The 23,201-nt window shown below is 32.4% G+C and overlaps 1 protein-coding gene across 4 annotated transcripts in view; it reads right to left on the bottom strand.

The window, feature by feature from the left end:
• Window positions 1–23,201, bottom strand: part of LOC143198328 (ras-GEF domain-containing family member 1B) — a 362,171-nt gene that overhangs the window by 79,286 nt on the left and 259,684 nt on the right. Inside the window, exon 1 of one of the 4 annotated variants that reach the window (XM_076407485.1) lies at window positions 10,437–10,699. The exons of the other annotated variants lie outside the window; for them this stretch is intronic. The gene's annotated coding sequence lies outside the window, so the exon portion shown is untranslated. Of the gene's footprint in view, window positions 1–10,436; window positions 10,700–23,201 lie in introns of those variants that run through there. 4 annotated transcript variants of the gene reach the window in all.

Below are 23,201 nucleotides of genomic sequence, written 5' to 3'. Positions count from 1 at the left end.
AGAAATATGAACGTAGTTTGGTTCGCTTTTTTGCAAAGAAGATTTTCAGCTGCAGTTCACAACTTGACTAATTTATAGTTAAGGTTATTTTCATATTTTTAGCACATTTTAATCTCCTTAATCTATAACCGAAAAGGAGAGTTTCTACTTTTCAATCAATACACTACATTTGATGCCGAAGGGCTTCAAATATTCTTCACGAAATTCCGCCATAATTGGCGATCAATTTCAACACTTTTGGTGTTTCAACACAATGTTAGTCTCTTATTTTTCAGATCACTTTATATGATCTTGACCTCTATGTCTTTTTCAGAGCTGCTCGCTGTGTCTAATATCTAAAAGGTCGCTTGCGTCGTGTCATGTCCAAACTGTTCTAATCTGTGTTTCGATAGTTGTTAATCTTTCATTGATTGCCGCATTTTAATAGAATGCTGCTGATCTCAAGTATTTGAATACCTGCATTAACTGAGTCCCAAAGAATTTTACAATAGCAGGCAATTCGTCAATACTTCTTTTTATTTCAGTAATTCTTAAACCATATGGTTCTGCAGCGGCAAATATGTCACTAAGAATGCTAGAAGCCTTAACATCTATAACAGCCTGTTATCTGTTAAGTTTGTACCATCATATTGACCGTCATATTAGTTTTCAAAAACTTTTGATATAATTACATCTACAGTTAAACTTAAAACTATTGGAGAAACTACACTTCATTGACTGACACCGACACGAATCTTAAATGGTAGCAAAGAGTGCCAAGAGTTAGTTAGTTAAAACTGACAGTTAACGAAATTGAGTTCTAACGTCCTCTTGTAGTTCTTGTAATTCCCCTCAGGGGTGTTTTTTTACAGTGGATAACATTATAGAACAAAAAGTGTTCCTTCAATTTTGCATGACAAATAAAATTATTATACCGAGTGTCTAAAATTATTGGGGGAGACTTACAGTTATCAACTACATCAAAAACATATGTATGAGGCGGAAGATTGGCTTCTCGCCGGTTGGTCATCAACATCAACACCTCCAAAGTGAAGGAAATAATGAAACTCTTACATTTTATATCGTTAAGAACTGTTTAAAAAAACGAAACCTCAAAGCTTTTTCTCTTTTTAAAATTCAATCTACCTCTTCTAAGCTTACATCATTTGTATGGAGGATAGAAAATATAAATAAGAAAACAAATGAAATATATTACGGAAAATGCTTTAAAAACATATTTAAACAAATGGACTATTCGTCGATAAATAGATATTTTATGCTTAATTTGATAATTTCCAGTAGTATTTTGACAAAATGTATGTATTTCCAGGGCCTTTTAAGGAATTATTCCATTAACAATAAATAGATAAAACCAATCAAAATTGATGAAAAATTACAAGAACTAAATGAAATTGTCAGAAGCTATATAAGGGATCAAAAGTTGTTTTTAACTTCTAACAAGTAACTTTTATTTAGATGGTAGTTCGAATACCGGTAGAGCATGGCTGTAATTAGAATTTGTAGTTATGATTATCTAAGGACCCCAGAGTGCTAAATAGAGAGTAATGAATTATCATCCTAGTCACGGTAGTAACCAGGCTGGATATGAATGGATTTTTTCTGGAACTCAAGCTAAGTAGTACGTTTAGTTTATTCAAAATCTAGTTAATTAAAATGAACGGTGTGAAAATAAAATTCCTCGATTAATTACCAATGCCTATCACTATGTAGCCAACGAAGATCAAACAGATTTACGAACTTATCCAAGATTTCGGCTAAAACATGAAATAAGATTACTAATTACAGCAATGTAGAAGCACTACAGCTATTGAACAACAAGCGGAAAATCAAAAGATTGAAGCAAACCAAACCGCATGAATCTATAGTATATAAGTGTTTAATCTTAACTTTAACTCAAGTAGTTTAATTCTAATATAACTAGGGAAATATATATTATTGTATTTATCCCACACTTATCCTGCTTTTATGATGATGCACGTACAAAAGAACAATGGTAAGAAATTAGTTTTATAAATTAATATTGTATTAAGCATATCTAATGTAAGATGTAATGTATACAAAAATGTAACGAAAAAATATTAATTAATTATTTTAGTCTTTGACTAGATATATTTAATCTGTATTTTTGTATGACATAAATACAGTAAATCTACAAGATATGTTTTAAAAGATCACGGCTCAAGATTCACATTAGTTCACTCAAGATTACATGGCTTTAGTCGGAAATCATTTTCTTATCAACCTATCAATATTACTTTCCTAACCTCAAAATCGAATTATTGATTAATTCTTATAGTGACATCTCCACCGTTTCCTCCAGTATTAAGTATATCTAATGTAAGATGTAATATATGTAAAAATGTAACCAAAAAATATTAATTAATTATTTTAGTCTTTGACTAGATATATTTAATCTGTATTTTTGTATGACATAAATGCAGTAAATCTACAATATATGTTTTAAAAGATCACATTAGTTCACTCAAGATTACATGGCTTTAATCGGAAATCATTTTCTTATCAACCTATCAATATTACTTTCCTAACCTCAAAATCGAATTATTGATTAATTCTTATAGTGACATCTCCACCGTTTCCTCCAGTATTAAGTATATCTAATGTAAGATGTAATATATGTAAAAATGTAACCAAAAAATATTAATTAATTATTTTATTCTTTGACTAGATATATTTAATCTGTATTTTTGTATGACATAAATGCAGTAAATCTACAATATATGTTTTAAAAGATCACATTAGTTCACTCAAGATTACATGGCTTTAATCGGAAATCATTTTCTTATCAACCTATCAGTATTACTTTCCTAACCTCAAAATCGAATTATTGATTAATTCTTATAGTGACATCTCCACCGTTTCCTCCAGTATTAAGTATATCTAATGTAAGATGTAATATATGTAAAAATGTAACCAAAAAATATTAATTAATTATTTTAGTCTTTGACTAGATATATTTAATCTGTATTTTTGTATGACATAAATGCAGTAAATCTACAATATATGTTTTAAAAGATCACATTAGTTCACTCAAGATTACATAGCTTTAATCGGAAATCATTTTCTTATCAACCTATCAATATTACTTTCCTAACCTCAAAATGGAATTATTGATTAATTCTTATAGTGACATCTCCACCGTTTCCTCCAGTATTAAGCATATCCAATGTAAGATGTAATATATGTAAAAATGTAACCAAAAAATATTAATTAATTATTTTAGTCTTTGACTAGATATATTTAATCTGTATTTTTGTATGACATAAATGCAGTAAATCTACAATATATGTTTTAAAAGATCACATTAGTTCACCCAAGATTACATGGCTTTAATCGGAAATCATTTTCTTATCAACCTATCAATATTACTTTCCTAACCTCAAAATCGAATTATTGATTAATTCTTATAGTGACATCTCCACCGTTTCCTCAGCAGGATAAAATTCTCTTTAAACAAGGGAGCGTTACGTGCTGTTTTCTATTAGGAGGGTGCAAGCTGGGGAGAATCGAGGGGAGACCGGGGGGTAAATAGAGGTTAGTTATAACCGACGTTTAACTTTTATTACGATCCGGAATTATCGCTCGTGGATGCCGACGTTCTTTGACAATTGCTTTCTGTCCTTCGTAATGATGATGGATGACGAGACGGTGGGTTTCGGAAAAGGGTGGTGGTGGATCGACGAGACTGGTCCGTGTGTAGATATATCGATTTTTCGTTAATCATTTTTTCTCGTTAATATAGCGGCTTGTCTCCCTCCCTCTTCACCCACGATAGTCTACACGAGGATTTAGTAAACCAATAAATGGTGTACAATAGAAGGTGTGGTCGATATAAGGGAATTACATTTGTAATTTATTGTTTGCCAAGATTGTTTGCTAAGAGCTATATTGAATAACGTGGTTATATCATGACTTAAATCTGAAGTGAAAATTTAATGGTTGCATATATGATCTTTTATTCTGAATCATTTCTAAACGTTCATATATTTCCTGTAACTATATTATATATCAACACTAAATTAATATTGAAAATGTTTTAGTATCTGAAGCCCAGTAAACATTAAATTGGCCGAAGATTATATTTATAAACAAAATATTTTCAATTCTCGAAATTTCAAAGGAATTTTTTAATGGAAAATCCGAGTTAACAGCAGAAGTATATTTTTCCAATAATATGTGGCTATTTCCCATGTAATGAAGGACTCGCTTCATATCCTTTGCAAATAATTTTCGGAAAGAATCATTAGTGGCATTGATATCGGAAGACCGCGCAGATGTCCAGACTTAACACCAGTAGATTTTTTTCATAAAGGTATCTTAAAAATTAATTTTTTAATTAATATTTTGTGTACGTGTGAATGTGAAGAAGCTAATTGTGTTGATTTAATATTTTTAATTACATCTTATATTAGATATGTTTAGTACAATCTTGCTTTACACATTCATTGGCTTATTGTTGTTCTCTTGTACTTGTATCCATGCACAAGCAATACGAGTACGAGATAAATGCAGCAGCAGTATGCATTTCGCGAATTAGCATAAAAAATTTGGATTATACAGTATACTTCGTGTGGTTTGGTTCGCTTCAAATCTCAGATTTCCTGCGTGATTTCCAATAGCTCTATTGCTTCCACGTTGCTGTGATTTAGAAACCTTGTTTCATATTTTAAATAAATCCTTCGTAAATCAATTTGATTTCGAGGTTATCGTGTAGTTTTTTATTGGTTTTGTATCTTGCGGAGATACATTTAGAAAACACTTCATGCAATTATATTTTGGATTTGGATTAATAATTCAAATCTGCGTTTATATAAAAAAATCACTAGAAATTAATTTAAAATATTACAGATAGTACTAGATCAAAAATTTTAAAATATGAGCGACATACTCGTTACCGGAAAGTGGTTAAACTTTCAATCTACAAAAAAGTCTTTAACCCAAAACAAAGGAAAGTGCCATAACATTATCCTTTCAACAGTTGATCAAATGCCTATAGATACTTTCGAGACATCCTTGCCAATACAGCAACAATAAATCATTTAAATCGGACCAACATAGACCGCGTAATTTTAAAACGTCCTTTACATTTAGAAAACATCTGGTACAATTATACTTTGGATTTAGATGAATAATTAAAATCTGCATTTATATTAAAAAAAACCACTAGAAATTAAGTTAGAACATTATAGATAGTACTAGGGTTGTCTTTTATCTTTCGGGATTGTGAATATGTTTGAGTCACATTTTAAATTAGATAAATAATTTTAAAATATGGGCGATATGCTCGTTGGAAAGTGGTTAAACTTTCAGTCTACAAAAAAGTCTTTAAACCAAAACAAAGAAAAGTGCCAAAGCGTGTTATCCTTTCGACAGTTGATTAAAAATTCCCTATAGATACTTTCTAGACATGCTTGCCAATCAAGCAACAAAAAATCGGACCAACATAGACCACGAAATCTCAAAATTCCTCTTACATTTCGTTCAACTATATTTTGGATTTTACAAATAGTATACTGATAGTACTAGAGTTATCTGTTATATTTGGGGATTATGAATATGTTTGAGTCATATTTTTAATTAGATCAATGATTTTAAAATGTGAGCGACATACTCGTTACCGAAAAGTGGTTAAATTTGCAGTCGACAAAAAAGCCTTTAACCCAAAACAAAGGATGCTGGCGTCCCATTTTCTGGACAATCCACCTGGAAATATAATGGCGGTACTCACGTTCCCAAACCGCACACAGTTTCTGGCGTTCTCATTAAAACTGTTTACCAAACAATATCGCCAACCGCGCCTGCATCTCCAAGGCTGCCGCTGTCCCGCCCTCGGCCCCCCGGACCCGGTATATCGTAAGCGGGGTCTCTTAAAACTGTTTGTTCAAAGTTAAAACGCTCATTAGACGTATTTTGAAGTCTCAGGGACGCGACTGGGGCGGGCTGGAGTGGCGTTAAGTTAAAATACCATCGATTATAACAAATCCGCGGGGAAACTATACGGCACCGAGGCCGTACGAAATCAATTATTTACGTACGGATTACGGAGTTTGTCGTCTTTTATTTAACGATGCCCGTAAAATGAACGATTGCTCGGGTAATATTGATTTAGTGTCGTTTCCCTATAAATTTCTTCAAATAATGTCGTTAATCAATACCGCAAGATTATGTGATATGTTGACAGAGTATATGTGGGTTTTTCAATAAAGGCGAGTCGACGTGGAAACGGAATGAAGCGACATTCTTACATTATATTTGAAAAGTCATTAGATCACTGGAAGTTACAAAAAAATCAACTAGAAAAGTCTGCGAGACATAATCACATTTAAATCATTCATGGAGTTGAAAGACCCTATAACACCTTAGAAAATCAATGAAATACTTAATTTTTGCGTCATTATCTATGACGAAACAGTTCATATTTATACCAGGTGTGTATTTATTTTGATTATCGATATCTAATGGTAAAAATGTGAAAAGTACAAATGTAAACTAATAAAATTCGATGGTTTTTACATGTAACAGGTCAATTGAAAAGTCCCCGGACCACAGATGGAACTACTAGAATTAAATCCATATGTTTTTTAGTTAGCCCTAGCCCTCAAAAGATGCGAGTATAAATTTGGCAGCTGTCGGATCATTAGTTTGTGAATGGATAAAAAGGAATTCCGTGTGTTGATAAAATATTGCTTTTTGAACGGAAAATATACAGTTGAAGCAGTAACTTGGCTTGATGCCTTGTTTACGGACACTGCCCCAGGAAAATCAACCATCAAGTATTGGTATGCTTAGACGTGGTGAAATGAGTAACAAAGACGGTGAACGCAGTGGACGCCCAAAAGAGGTTGTTACCGACGAAAACATTTAAAAAATCCACAAAATAATTTGACCGTAAATTGAATGAAATAGTAGACACTATAAAGATATCAACTGAACATGTACATCATATTTAGGTTTGAGAAAGCTCTGTGCAAAGTGGGTGCCGCGCGAGCTCACTTTTGACCAAAAAACAACGACAAGTTGATGATTCGGAGCAGTGTTTGAAGATGATCAAGCGTAATAAACTCGAGTTTTTGCGTCGATATGTGACAATAGATGAAACATGGCTCCATCATTTCACTCCGAAGTTCGATCGACAGTCATTCGAGTGGACTGCACGCGATGAACCCGCTCCAAAGCGTGGGAAAACGCAACAGTCGGCTGGCAGGGTTATGGCGTCTATATTTTGGGATGCGCATGTAAGAATTTTTATTGACTACCTTGAAAAAGGAAGAACCATCAACAGCGACTATTACATAGCGTTCTTGGGTCGTTTAAAGGACGAAATAGTCGAAAAACGGCCGCATTTGAAGAAAAAGAAAGTGCTGCTTCACCAAGACAATGCACCGTGTAACATACCACGTCAAATTGCTCGAATTGAGCTACGAACTGCTGTCCTATCCACCATATTCTCCATATCTGGCCCCAGCGACTATTTTCTGTTCTCAGATCTCAAAAAATGCTCGCTGGGAAGAAATTTTCGTCGAATGAAGAGGTGATCGCCGAAAGCGAGGCCTATCTTGAAGCAAAGGACAAATCGTATTACAAAAATGTTTTACCTCCATTCACCGAGCCACATCATTTACTCTAAACATTCTATGTTTTTTCTTTAGTTAAAAACTTTTAATAGATAATATACGAAATACTTTTTCGTATGTATATTTTGAGAAACTCTTCATAGTATGGTGACTTGAAAACGAAAAAGTAATTTAGGCCTTTTCTAACATTTCTATACGTTTTTTCTTGCAACTGTTTTATTTGAGACTAATTGACTCCACTGTACTCAACACAGTACTAAATATAACTGATGAGCAGTACTAATGAAAGCTGTATTATTTGCATACAAGGCTATGCAATTTTGATACATACATACATGTATCTATGTTCAAGAGCGGAGACTTTTCAATGAATATCTGTGTGTGCATATGTTAAAATTCAAACACAGTCTCTGGTATTCGGTTTCAATATTCATCAGAAACAATTCTAACAGCATCCCGGCCTACAAACGTCCACCGACGTCCATTCTCGGCGAAGGCGGGATTTCCCAGAAATCTCTCAGGAAACGAACGTTCCGTACGGCCTTTTACAGCAGATAGCACCTGTTTCAGAGCCGGCTCCATTCAGCGGTCGAGCTGCTTATGGCCGATACCGTTTGGGCGTTAACAGTTTCGAGACTAATGTCAGCCTGTACGTACATTTTTTCTGTTGTCATATAGCGCCGAGGAAAGATACTGTGTCACACGGGGAAAGAGCGATGAACTTTGTCCTTCGTAACACTGATTCAGTTGGGACATGACGACTTTTAAAGTGATTGCTGTCAAAACGTTTTCGAGAATGCAATCGTAATTACATTCGACAGTTATGCGGTCATATACGAGAGTTGTTTTTTATATTTCGGGACTGGGCTACCAGATTTTTTCCGATAATCCGTCAAGGCTAATTCATCAAATATGAATGTTTGACAGCCAGTTGCTTGTATATTGTAACAATGTCAACATTATGGTATCGCTTCATAAATAATTTATCTGCGAGATTATTATTTTCAAGTTTCTGGAAAACCCGCATGTTAAAAAGCTTTAATGTTATATATTGATACTTATCGTTTTATCAGACGGCAGTATGTAGTTTAGTGCAATACCTAGAAGCTTATAATAACGTATCTTTTTTTAATATTACTATATTATTGCGTAAGTCTTGCGAAAATAATCTTGTAAAGAAATAAATATATTATCAAACTCTGACTGTAAACTGACTATAAATTTAATATGTATTTACTTAAATGTTGATTTTTGATATGCATTATTTTAGGAATATTTGTTTCCTTATAAACACTTAATCTTTCGTTATTTTTCTCAAAAAACTTGGTAACTTTAAAAACATTGATATATAAAATACAACACTTAAATCTATTGAATACTGTAAAAAAATTAAGAAAATTTACTAAATAAATCTTTTGTTGTAAAATAGTACTTTTCAAATTTCAAAGTAAATTTTCACAAAACTAAAACTATTTCTTTTCTAACTTGCTATGTACAGAACGAAAACTGATTTAATCAACAACGATAAGTGAGAAAAAAAGTTGGGTACACAGAGCAACTACAACTACCTCACAAGTCAATTAGTTCAGCAAACAGGTACAGTCGATATCGCGTAGAAGAAAAAAAATAGTCAACAACGTTTAGATAAAACAGAAAACAGTTGATTTGGAAAATATATCTGACAAAATCAGATGTAGCGTTTAATTTAGAAATCAATATGACCGAACCGTATAATTCCCCAAACTATGATGATAGTTCTAAGCGCATAACAATAACGTGGTTTTATATATTTATACTTGTTTTTATATATTTATATTGCAAAATCCTACAATAATGTTACTAAAAGTGTGTAACATATTGTCGATTGTTCGTAACCCTGTTTCACAAATATTTTGATCGATACTTTAAGAAAAGTATATAAATTATTGTGTGGATCAGAGCTGGGCAATATATATGATTTGTTAGGTTAAGTTGTTAGGTTAAGTAAATAATAAATAACTAATCCAGCGCAGGCTATTAATGAGTAAAAGAAGCTTTTCAAGAAAATTAGATTCTTAAATGTACTATCATAGAAACAGCCTCTTGGTTGGGGAATGCATAAATCATGCTAAAGAATTTAAAGAAATCTTTGTACATGTCTTAGCACAGACTTTATGGTATATTGTTATATGGTATGAATAAATTTTTTATATTTAGATAGTGTGAATATATATATATATATATATATATATATATATATATATAATATGAGAATATAGAATAGCTTTAATACTTGAACATATTTTTCTTTTATGGACAAGCGTGATTGTTTAGTATAGTGTTCAGATAGTGTGATAGTAACAAAATAATACGTTATAAATATATATAATTCATAATGAAAAACATGGGATCCAGTAAGGACTTGAAAAAGAAATAAAATCTTTAAATTTCATGACGAGCAAAGATGTCTTATTGCGTGTTTTTTTTTGTGGAGTGTTAGGGTTAGTTTGATTGATGTTAATCTTTTTGAATTTTGGTTTTGAAACTGGTTGAATGAATGGATAGTAGAAATAAAATCAGTTACAGAGAGGAGCTTTTGAGACTTCTATCACATTGGTCACTAATAAATATTTGAAATAGTTATGATATATTAAATGAGAATTATGATACCGTATTATGGTTCTTGAGAATATTGGGTCTGTATGTAAAACTGTTATTATAAATGTTGGGTATCTGAATTATTTCTATTGCGTCTATCAACCATCTGGATATTAATAATTATGACAGTCACTGAGTTAAAACAACGCTATCGCTAGTAATAAATCATGCGTACTTCCGAACTGTCTATAGTAATGATATCCTTACCGCATTTTCGTTTCCGTGGGTTCCTTTCACCGAATTACGCACGCACCAAAGACACCAGACGTGCACGCACCAGCACTAACGTCGCGTCAATACAAATCAACCGATCCCTACCTACCACTGACCCCCAGCCGAACCAGAGTCCCGAAAAGATGTCAATGTAACAACAGATGACCGCGTCCAGTATCAACGACCACGTTATGCAAACAAAACCCGGCGCTTGGAGCCGACGTACGGCTATTTCTAAGTAATGCGGCTTCTGCAATACTAAAATATTATTATTTTTTTGCAGTTCAAGGCGCCTACCTCCGTCTCCAGTGCGGGGCAATCGCGGAATATGCAAATCGTATTTAAACGAGTTATATAAAGTTTTACGGGCATCGAAATTATCATTTTGGCCGGTCGTTGAACTCCCCCTGTCCATTCGTATTTTGTGTTTGGCGCTTATTTATTGTCGCGAGGTCGGTACGTGGACACGCGATATTCATCTTGTTTGGCTTCAACCCTCCCTTTTTTTTATTTCGAACGAAATTAATCGATACGTGAACCGCGTGTATGGAGATGAGAAGATTCGAGAGTTGCCTGAACTTGATAAACTAACAAAATCTTATTTACATGTTTTTCTTTGAAATAAAGCTTTTTGTTTGGAGTTTATTTATGTCAAGTTTATTCATCTCAGTGCATTTATGGGCGTATATCGACACAATGGTATCACCATTGGATAGGTATTTCCCTCCTGAGACATAATTACTAATTAGACTGCGAGAAAAAGTGTTAAATCAGATTACTCCATCAGTGTAAAGTAACTGGGAGCAATGGGGGATGAAATGAGTCTTCGTGAGTCTTCAAGAATATTCAAATACCTAGCCAAGGGAGCGCACAGTTGATGCCACGTGATAGTGCGAAGATTTATCGTCTATTATATCCGTCTATTATTTGCAACTTAACCCAGATATGCATATTGTTCGTTTTAACAAACACCGTACATATTTCTTCATTCCACCCCATTCCATATAGAGAAGTACTGACTGCTAGATGGTGCCACTTGATGCTAGTTCTAAAAACAGCTGTTGTGTACTTGCATTCTTTGGAAACTAGTTAAATGTTTTGAATAAATTGCTTTCTTTTTGTGGTATTCGGGAAAATGACGCATCCAATTGACCTAAAGCTTGTAGGGTAAGTTTTTTTTACTCTATTATTTAAAAATGTATTGCAGAGATAAGGTTAAAACATATCGAAGTTAGGTTTTTTATAAGTATATTATACACATTTATTTTCTAGCGTTTTCTACTGGACGCTAATGTTTACTGTACGTTTAAACGTTAGTTACTTATAAAATATAAAACTACCAAAGGTAAATTATATTCTAGACTCTTTATACTCTACGAGAACATAGAAAAAGAAGAATTAATCTTCTTCAAGAAATATCTCTTGTTTTTAATAGAATTTTCAAAAAATCGAAAATGGGCAGTTGGACATTCGATCGACAAATGAGTGTTCCATAATAATAACCACTTGGAACGATAGCAGTACTGTGAACGTGATTTCCAATTCTGCAGAAATACAGCCGCTTCATACCGTATTTCGATACTCACGTGCAAAAAAAAACGAGTAAATATTGAGCAACTACAGCTAACAAAAATTTGTAATAAATACATGGACGGAGTCGATAGGAGCGACCATTTGGCAGCCTTTACTAGACTTCGGCCAGAAAAAGTGGTATTTTCCAATCTTTGTTCATGTTCTTGACCTCGAAGTACTCAAAAATAGAATACTTTCCGCAGAAGAGTGGTTACGTCCCTTATTGAAACGAATTCATCTGGAAACAACCTGGAATCTGGAAGTAAAAGAACAAGGCCTTCTTATCTTCAAAATGTAGATTCGCAGAAGGTAGGCACACAAAAACCAATGCATTGCAAAGTGTGCCATAAGGCCGTGTCAGTTATCTGCATCAAATGCAAAGCGGCATTATAATTTTTCTATAAAAATAAATACTGTTTCATATCAGCTATAAATTATTTAGTATGCTCAAATACCTACTGTACGTTTAAAATAACACCTATTTTTTGCTAGAAAAATTTATTTTTAAAAATTTTCCTTAGCGTAATGTAAAAACTATGTGATTTGCTTCAATATTTCTAAAATTCGAAAAAAAACTTGGAAAAAATAGTGTCAGACATATCTGGATTAAGTTTAAAATAATGTAGTTTTTAACTTTGTTAGTTTTTCTCTGTACATTCGGAAGGCAAAAGACGCACATATGAATCAGAAATCAATCTAAATTAATATTTATGTTAAGAAATAGTAACAAAATACTTCAAACGGGGTTGTTTTTTATATTCCGGGATTGTCCTAAACTATTATATTATTAATAAGATTTCTGTAGTGTAACCTTTTATATACTGAAAAGGTATTGATTATTCAGTAGTTTTTAAAAAAAGAACTCAATTAAATCCTAAACTTTTTGGCGTAATTCAGTTTTGGGATTTGGGATTCAAATTATATACTTGTTTTTATAGCTACGCGAGTTGGACAAATGGGAAATATATATATGTTAAATCGCGCGACATTTATGGCACTGTTGCTTTTTATATCTCGGGATTGTGTTAAAGTGTTGCCAACTGAAAAATAGTTATTTTATTAACAATACCTTTGTATTATAAGTCTAGATATATCAAAAATAATTTGATTAGCTAGCTTTTAAGCACTCTTCTTACACCCCTCGTTCATTTCTATATATATAGAAATTTCGGTAGAAAAAGTACCATTTTGAATATAATTAAAGGCAAACTGGTGGACGAAGGTATGGGGCGATACACAATAATGTTGTTTATTACAACTATAAGTTGTCCAGATGAGACAACCACCACTAAGTTGCCATCTAACATACAAGTAATTATTTTGATCATCATCAATGTTGAAACATTTATATTATATGTCTGTATATAATGAGAATAGTTTGATGTATGAATGCAATTTGTAATGACTTCAGTAATTTAAAAAATAAATTAGTTCCATTAAATCGTGAACATTTTTGTGCAATTTTGCTTTAGATGAACTATGTACGGAGATGGGATTTACGATTCAAATTATATGCAGAATTAATTTGTTTTTTTATATTACTGCGGGAGCTGGGGAAATTGGAAACAAGATTGGATTTACTGTAAATGTTCTGAGAAATGCTATAATTATGGAATATTAATAACCTAATCGATGTTTTTATCAAGGAATTCTGCTGAACATATTTGGAATCAAATTCGTAAATGTCGAGAGTTGCCTCTTATATTTCAGATTTAGATTAGTGTTGTCTGTTATTTAATTTAAGATTGTTATTACAAATTTCATCTTTTGAAGTTAGATCATTTCGGAAAAAAAAACCATATGAGTTTCATATGAAGGGGCATTCTCAACATTTAAATATATTTCGGCTGTAATTCCGCTGGGTAATGATTTGAGATCACGGCTGTATTTACGCTGTATTTATGATATACCAACAAAAAAACAGTACTTGGAAAATGTGTTGATAATACAGTCATTATGAGAAAACATATCTTTGCCTAGGGATATAGGAAAAAATAACTATTTGTATTTTGTACAAAGTATACAAACAAACAAATTGTGTACAAATTCATAAATGGTTTAGAGACTGGAAAATACAGTTTAATAGTTCTAATTCTGCGTTACGGAGAAACGACAGAAATCTAATTAAATCACTTGAGAGATGTCCAATTTCTAACGCAGAATCAGTGAAATAGCTCAATATTCATCTCGATGGTAGGTTAAATTGGAAATTAACTTAATTAACATGTCTTAATTTTAGCTTAAGTAGTAATCTAATTTAATTTTAGTTTAGGAAATATATGGATACATATTGTGTGTGTTGCTTGTGCATTAGCATAATCTTATCATAATCATGATATTAAAATCATATCATAAGTAAGCATATCTAATGTAAGGTGAAATAAAATACATTTAAATCTTTGTGTAATAATTATATAAAATATAATTATTGTTATAAGTATAAATCAATTTTTCAACTTTATGGAATAACCTAGCATAATAAAAAAATTGAACTAACTTTGTAACGGTTGGATTATTCTTCATTCCCTGTTCATAAACAAACATTTCTCGCAACCGTTATTAACATAATGATAAAACAGTGACAAAAACGTAACATTTTCTTGACATTCAAACTGGCGAACGACCTCATTGAACGCCGACACCAAATACATGATTCATAACTCCGTATCGCTAGCTATAAAATTTAAATAATCATTTATATATATGTGTTTCAAGTTCAACCAACAATACGCCAGCGCTGAATGACGGTTTGGTTAAACGAGGAACGTTGGTTCGAGCACGAATTGTCTTACAGTTTGTTTTAGAATAACTATATAGCGAATTAGATTTATGGTTGTTGTGTATTTTATCGGTAAACAATCAAACGAAACTAATTAAAAGGTAAAAACTAAATGTGTGTCAGGGATTTGTAAACCTCTCTGTATGAGGTAATAAAAACACGAAGAAACAGGATTCTCGTAAACATATTGTGCAGTTCTGGTTATGTGTGTTCTTGGAAAAACGGTGATGGTTGAAAATTTTTCACCACCATTTTCCATTGACCAAGTTTAGCAAGGACTATTGCCCACTTTTGTCTGTTTTTAATATGATAAATTTAACGAAATCAGTCTTGTGTTTTTTTCGATAAATGTGTCACCTAGTTTTAAATGTTATATCGCGAACTTAATGAAACCTTCAGTCTCTTGGTTTTTGGTAAACGCGAAACCGAGCGGAAGAAATGGAAATATTGCAATGGAGACCTTTTAGAACTTTTATTGCGTCATTGAACTTTATTGAAAAAATAACAATGGATCCAAGAATTGTTCATGTGTTATTATGAATATTGCTAAGTTTTAAAAATTCCAACAGTTCTTTGTTCTATGTGACCAACTTAAAAATCATCCCAGAAGGCAGATGGTCTTACCCAGTTTGGTTACTGGCGTGACTGGGATTATTTTCCTTCGGATTTTACACTCTTGCCTAGGACAATAACAAACATAAATTTATGACCATGTCCCAGCAGGATTCGAACCCGCGACTATCGCAACAGTAGGCGAACCGTCCTGTCGCCTTTACCACTATGCCAACCAAGCCGGCAGTTAGGTTTTTTATAGATAGAGTATACAAATTCATTTTCTGGCGTTTTCTACTGAGCGTTAATGTTTACTGTACGTTTAAACGTACAGTAGGCTTAGTTACTTATACAATAGACAACTATTGTAAGTAGTTATATTTTAAACTCTTCGTACTCTTCGAGAAAATAGAAGAGCAAGTGTCCGTTGCCATCTAATAACATTTTCAAAAAATCGAAAGGAGACAGTTGGGATATTCGATCGATAAATGATCCTTCCATAATAATAACCACTTGGAACGACAACAATATTGTGAAGGTGATTTCCAATTCTGAGGGAATACAGCTGCTTCACGCCGTATTTAAATACGCACGTGCAAAAAAAACGAGTAAATGGTTTTCTCTGTACATTCAGAAGGAAGAAGACGCACAACTGAATCAATAAACAATCTAAATTAATATTTATGAAAATGAAAACATAATAGATCCTAGAATTGTTCATATGTTATTATGAATATTGCTGAGTTTTAAAAATATCAACAGTTCTCTTTTATGTTTTGGTTTCAACAATTTAAAAGTGGCCATTTTAATGTATGATATAATTTAACCTTTATAACATGATACATTGGATACATTGAAGAATCAGATTCTCTTCTATACGTCTTAACAGAAGTTACCACATCAAACTGTGAAATCGAAGATTAATTCCTTATGAGCTGATCTTGCTGCCGTAAAGGCTAACTCAACTCTTCAAGATTTATTAGAAGATTCTCTGCGAAAAAGATCTTTTTTTCGAAATTTTTTATATCTTGCCATTATACATATAAACTGAATCACTCATAAACAAATATACCCATGTCTATGAGTGTCGTATGAATGTTGATGATCTGGGAAGACATTTTCAGGTACAAAGCTACAGTTATATTAACATTAATAAACAAAGCGGTAAATAAGTGTAGACTAGTAGTAATAACTAAATTATTGTAAAGAATACATTTTCTATTAATTAATTATGTACCTTACTTAATCACAAAATTATTGGCAGTTCTCACCGTGTTTTCCTTTTCCCAATAAAAACAATCGAACTATTTAAAAAATTACTCGACTCTATGTCATATCTCCGAAAACAGAGAAAGATATAATAAAAAATACTAGTAAAATGGTGTTTGAAATACTAAAAAGATAGTATAGAACCCATAAATTCGTTTAAGAACCAAATATAAAACTAGCTCTATCTCGTCCCAAGTTTCCGGGTGTAAAAGAACATTTCAGAACGCTGAGCTTGGCTGAAATATAACGACCGGCTTTAAAACTATATGGACATGTTAAATTTTTAAAACTATTCCAATCGCTATGCAGAAGAAAGCAGAGCAGACCAGGCCGCACATCCTTTTAGGATCGTTTTATCTCTGAAGTAATAAGAGACTCGCGTCATAAACCCACTTCATCCTGACGCTTTTACCATTCCAACACTGACTTTTATCGTAGGGTCTCGAGTTTCACGCAATCACTGATACTTTGACAAGTTGTAACCGACACCCTCGTTATTATCGAAAAACGAAAGACATATTTGATACATTATCGTTGATGTTAGAAGTGTTTGTCCACAAAATGACTCTAAGTAATATTTCTATGTATCTCATATTTTGCTGAAGCGTCCAGGTATACCGTAAAATTTATAATAATTTTCTATCATAATATTAAATTAGATTAATTTCAAATGGATTTACCACATAAAAAATCACCATCAAAGAAGCTCAACAAATAATAATCATGGAGATTAATAGTAAAAAAGTACCTAGATGATCTAATAACCGGAAAAATATTACAGGAACTATCAGAGAAGGGGGTAAAATTACTAACAGTTATATTTATTGCTATTTTACGAACTAATTATTTTCATAGCATCTGCAAAGTAGGTGTGGAAAATAATAATGATTCTCAAACCAGAGAAAACACCAAAAGATGTCAATTCCTACCGGCCTATAAGTTTTATGAAGCAATAACGAGTGTAATTCAATATGTTTGTGTGAAGTATTTCGAAATAGTGTCAGTGCATTCCAGTGTACTCACTAATCAGCTAAATATGAGAAGTGACAGTGAAGTGCGTAGAATAAGCTTTAAAATAAGACTTAATTAAAATAGTATTTTGTACAGGAGATCACTTAATGAAGTGATTTTCTACATGCCATGTATATGTAATATAAACACAACAAATACTTATTGCCTTTTGGAAAGATTATGAAAGTACTAAGAGTAATACAAAAGTTACATTAAAATAAAAAAAACTTTATTGATTAGTTGCAAGATAGTCCCAACTCGACCTAAGATGAAATATATTGATTTACCGGTAAATTATAAAGTCGATTTGGGCTTATGGGATGCAAATATGGGGTTGCACAGAACCATCAAATTGATCAGTAATCCAACGTTGCCAAAACAAAGTTCTTCGATTAATTATCAATGCTTATCGCTACGTAACCAAAGAAGACCTTCAAGGTGACTTCGAAATCAAATGAATTAACGAAGTTATCCAAGATTTCGCCTTAAAGCGTGAAATTTAGCTACTGGGTAATGCTCAGGAAATTAGAAGATTTAATTTCAATTCGGCAAATACATAGTGATATATTTACCCCGCACTTGTCTTTCTTATGTATTGATGCATACAACAGAGCAATACTAATAAAATAATTTATAAATAAAGATTGCAATGCATTGCAAGAAAGATATAATAACAAAAATCTATCAATGTTTCTATAATGAATGAAATTATTTTCAATCAAATTAAGAATGGACGTCTCATTTTCTAAAAAATATCTTTGAATGAAATTAGTTTTCTTAAAGAATATAGTTTGTGTTGAACCATATGACTCGAAAATCTATATATTATATATACGACACAAATTATTCAAGAATAACCAAAACATTATCAAAGACGACCTAATCTGTTCTAAAAGAACAAGGAAATTATGGATAGAAATTATCTACAAGGATCTTAAAGTTAAAGATCTTAAAAGAGAAAAGACAGAAACTTGGCTGAACAAGAATTTTTTACTGTGTTGGAAATAATAAAAGCTGCATGTTGTTCCTGTTTAGTGCCATCAGAAGTTAACTATACTTAACTATAATTGTGTTCAACTGTTTCTTACTTTCAAGTTTATAAAATATTAATTTCATTAATAAAAATATAAAATTGAATCTTTTGCAAAGCAACAATATATCTGTATATCTTACCAGTTTTATAAATAATCAGTTAAAAATAACGGAAGCCACATAAATTCAGATTTAACAGCTTTAAAAATTGGTTGAATAGCCTTAATATTTCGATATATACGTCTACATTCACGTAAATTATAATTCGTTCTATACCTTCCGCTCTAATTTCATTTTTACCATCTCGTTTAACACGATATATTCAATTTATCCACGCTGGCCACGACAAAAACACGTCAGTTCTCTATTAGGATTATAATAACAGTTAATTAAATCATCAAATGTATCTACAACGGAATAATTTGTTGTGTTTCGAAAGTTAAATTCGATTAGTGCTATTTTAGTGCCATGTGCATTAAAATATTAATTACGTCCTCGTTTTTTCCTTCTGTACCGTAAAAATGACAACAGTAACGGAATGACAGGGCAGAAATTAAGCTCTCGTTAAACTGGGTCGTCAATAAACGGTGTTGTATTTTTAGTTTCAGACTATTTTTAGTGTTATGATATTATATATTGATTGGATAATGTTGTTTTGATATTGGTTCAGATATCGGAATCTACAAATAAAAATGATCTTCTAATATCAATTTGGGTCGATATTTTTTTATTTGCATTTTAACAGGTCAAGTAAAAAGTCCCCGGCCTGACACATAGATGGCGCTACTAGAACTAGATCCATATGTTTCTTAGTTAGCCCTAACCCTCAAAAGATGCGCGTATAAATTTGACAGCTGTCGGACTATTAGTTCGTGAATTGTAGCATTTTGAGTGAAGAAACTTTTGTTATTGTGAAAACAATGGATAAAAAGGAATTTCGCGTGTTGATAAAATATTAATTTTTGAAGGGAAAAAATACAGTTGCAGCAAAAAACTTGGCTTGATGCCGAGTATCCGGACACTGTCCCAGGAAAATCAACCATCAAGGATTCGTATAATAAGTTTAGACGTGGTGAAATGAGCACCAAAGCAAGATAAGCATTGGTAATTAGTGGAATGTGTGCATGTAAAGTTAACACTATAACATATACACTACCTATACAAATTCGTCTGGTTAGGTTCGCCTCAATCTTCTGAATTCTTGCGCGTTGTCCAGTCCAGATGTAATTTATTTACCTTATTTTATATTTTAAGGCCTTATAATAGACTAATAAACCAATATTGAGTGATTTGCTGTAGTTTTTATCTAATATTATCTTCGATAATTACCTAATTGTGAGATATTATGAATAAATTTACTAAAAACATAGTTCTAGAGAAGAACTACAGCCTGATGGACAAGTAAACATATAGTTGCACTATAAATTTCTTAAGAAATTCTCTATGTAATAAATCAATACTTGTATTAAGTCTCGAGACCAAAATTGGTTAAGATAAAAAGCAACTAAAACTGAATTAATAAAACATTTTCAAATAAAAACAAAGTTGCTATAATAATCCTTTCTTAGAGAGAAGAATGACATGCAGATTTTTAATAAAATAAGTATTAATAAAAAAATTAGAAATTTTGAAGATAGTATCTGTTTAATTGAGATGGAAAATAACAAAAATAAACTATGTAATCAAAAATTGTTAAATTGAAAAAAAAAACAATGAAGTAAGAATTACTAAATGAAAGGTGTCATGGTCTAAAGAACATATACTATTTAGGGAGAGGACAAATAAGAAAAGACAGGGAAAATAACAAACAAGAGGAAGAGGAACAGAAACTTAAAAATATAAACATGGAATATCGTAAATATATTATAGATGGAGAGATATCGGTATGGAGTTTGGAAAAAAGAATCAGACCAAAAATGGCTAAGAGGAGGAAATGAGGGGACCTTCAAAAAACAGTTTATGGAGAATGTAGTGGAGATCAAAGCAACAAAAGGCAAGAATATGGGTAATAAAAACAAGAGGAAAAGAAGAATTAACAATAAATTAATAGGAATTCGAGATCAAAGGAAAAAAAAGAGAACACTTCATAATCTGGAAATATTTGAAAAGTGTGGAAAATGGTAATGTGAAATATACGAATGGTCAGTAACGAATACGAAGAGGACGAAGAATTTTAAACAATTAAATTAAATGAACTAGCGATAACTAAAATGAATAGATAGAAATATAAAATGAATAAATTTGTACAGTTCACGTATAATCGGACCGTACAAGCACCAATAACAATAAATATTGGTATATTTCCATAAAGCAAGAACGATGGAAGGAACATGTAAAAAAGAAAAGGAAAGAATTAGGGCTAAAATGTAGAAAAATGTATTGGTTGGAGACTTTCAGATACCAACTGTTCTCTTGATTTACTGAGTTTTCCAACAGTTGGTATCTGAAAGTCTCCAACCGATACATTTTCCTACAAAGAATTGTAGGAATACATTGATAAATAACATTGCCTGCATAATAAAGGCAATAAGCTGCATAATAAAGCTGGAACAAGGAATAGAAAAATAAAACAAAAAATACACACCTACAGAGTGGCACAGAAATCAGTTTTCTAGACATAACAACCGTCGTATACTAAGATTAGGAAGAAAATAGATTTGAACATCTAAATTTACTTCTAAAAAACAACATTAAATTTACGAGGGTCTAGTTTTAAAAATGGTCGAGAGATAATATCGGAACGCATAAAAAAACGAACATTAAATCGCATGTGGAATTAGGTGATTTAATCACAACGTTAAGCGATGTATATAGCCGTAATATATGCCAGTGAAAGTTCTAAAAGCAGTCGGCGACGCCGGCGAGACGTCAGTTGGTCGCGCGACTTGAAAAAGAAAAAAAAGGAAAGTAGACGAGCGATTTGTTATTCGACTAAACATTTTATTGTTCTTTCCCACTGTATTCGGCAATTAAAAAAGATTGATTGCAGGAAGTTTCTTTCGGTTCAAGCTCACCTGGATATGACATGAGCGAAGAAGAAGAAGAAGCGGCTTGCTTAAACGTTTAATGTATTCACGTCGAATAAATCCCGCGTAGAACGATCCTATTGAATAACTGTTACGTTAGTACAAAAGGATATAAATCCTCCATAAATATTCATTAAAAACAAATCAAGGGGAATTAATTTAAAGAAGAAAAACCTGAAAGACGTCTTACGGTAAATGTTGGGTAAGGTTCTATCATCTCCAGTCTTTTTCGATATTTTTTATTATTATATTTTACTTTAGATATACTTACTATATATTGAGTGCAATCTTGATTGTATTTGTTGTACTTAATTGTACCTGTATAATTAATAAATTACTACTGTTCTGTTCTATTTGCATTAATACATAGGCAAGGTGGGTATGGGATTAATACTAATCAGTATATTATAATCAGTATACATATCCCAAATTAAAATAAAAGTAATTTGTTAAATAGTTGTTAAATGGTTAAAAAGTTAATAGTAAAATGTTTTAGTGCAAATTCATATTTGCACTCCACATGTCCAAATAGGCTTTAAACCAATCTCTTAGGAGGTTCAATTAAGGTCTGTGATTCTTCGACTAGCCAGTTCTTTGATTCTGAGTCTGATCTGCTCTGTTTTTGTCTATGTCAGATGAACGTGATGTTTCCCATTACACCGATCATCAAGTTGGTTTTTTTTAATGAATTTATATATTATCTAGTAGTCCGTGTCTAATTTTAACAATAGAAATAGAATGATTTTAGGGTAAAATGATGTGGCTCGGTGAATGGAGGTAAATCGAAATGAAACAGTGGTGTTTACATAATGTGACCGTTATTTATTGGCAAAATAAAAAATGTGAAAATACAAATAAATAAAACGGATGGCAGCGGAGTTACCTGAAGACGAGGCTTGGGCAGTCGATGGTGGCACGTCTTAACCAAACGAGGGTTGAACACTGAATGACCGAAATACCCTTCAGTAATATCCCAGATAAACGTCTCGGGGTTGCCGCCAGCTATTCGGTGTCGGGTTCCAATTGGCACCCCGCCCGTGTTCAACATCTGGGATTATATTTCTGGGTATTTTGTAGACCGTTATTCCACGATGTAAAATTCGACATGCCTCAATTCGCTACAATACTCCCCTGCCAGAATTTTACATAAAATTACTTCAACAAAAATACAAAAAAAAAATATACCAAACAAAATGTGCTGTGTAAACTGGGCTTTGAAAAAATATGATAGTTCGAACGGTTGTGGTTGGTACGGTTGCGATCTGGTACGGCTGTTGATATCTTCCGGCCCTACAGATACCGTTGCATCATCGTCGCTTTGGCACTTGAATGTGGTCCATCGACGACGTTGAAAACAAGCTATTCTTCAGACAGGGCTCCCGTAATCGACGCTGTGGGAGGATCGACTGTTCGACGACGTGGTAGCTTATTTTCTTCGACGACGAGACGTTAGCAATTCTGGTACTTCGGCGAAGACATAACGAGTCTACGGTGACTGCAATCGGTACCTAGCTTCTG

This window comes from Rhynchophorus ferrugineus, unplaced genomic scaffold (genome assembly GCF_030347505.1).
Source record: "Rhynchophorus ferrugineus isolate W39M unplaced genomic scaffold, kcgeb_rfMv2 rfM6, whole genome shotgun sequence".
NCBI classification, from domain to species: domain Eukaryota; kingdom Metazoa; phylum Arthropoda; class Insecta; order Coleoptera; family Curculionidae; genus Rhynchophorus; species Rhynchophorus ferrugineus.
This window is presented reverse-complemented; position numbering and strand designations above follow the sequence as displayed.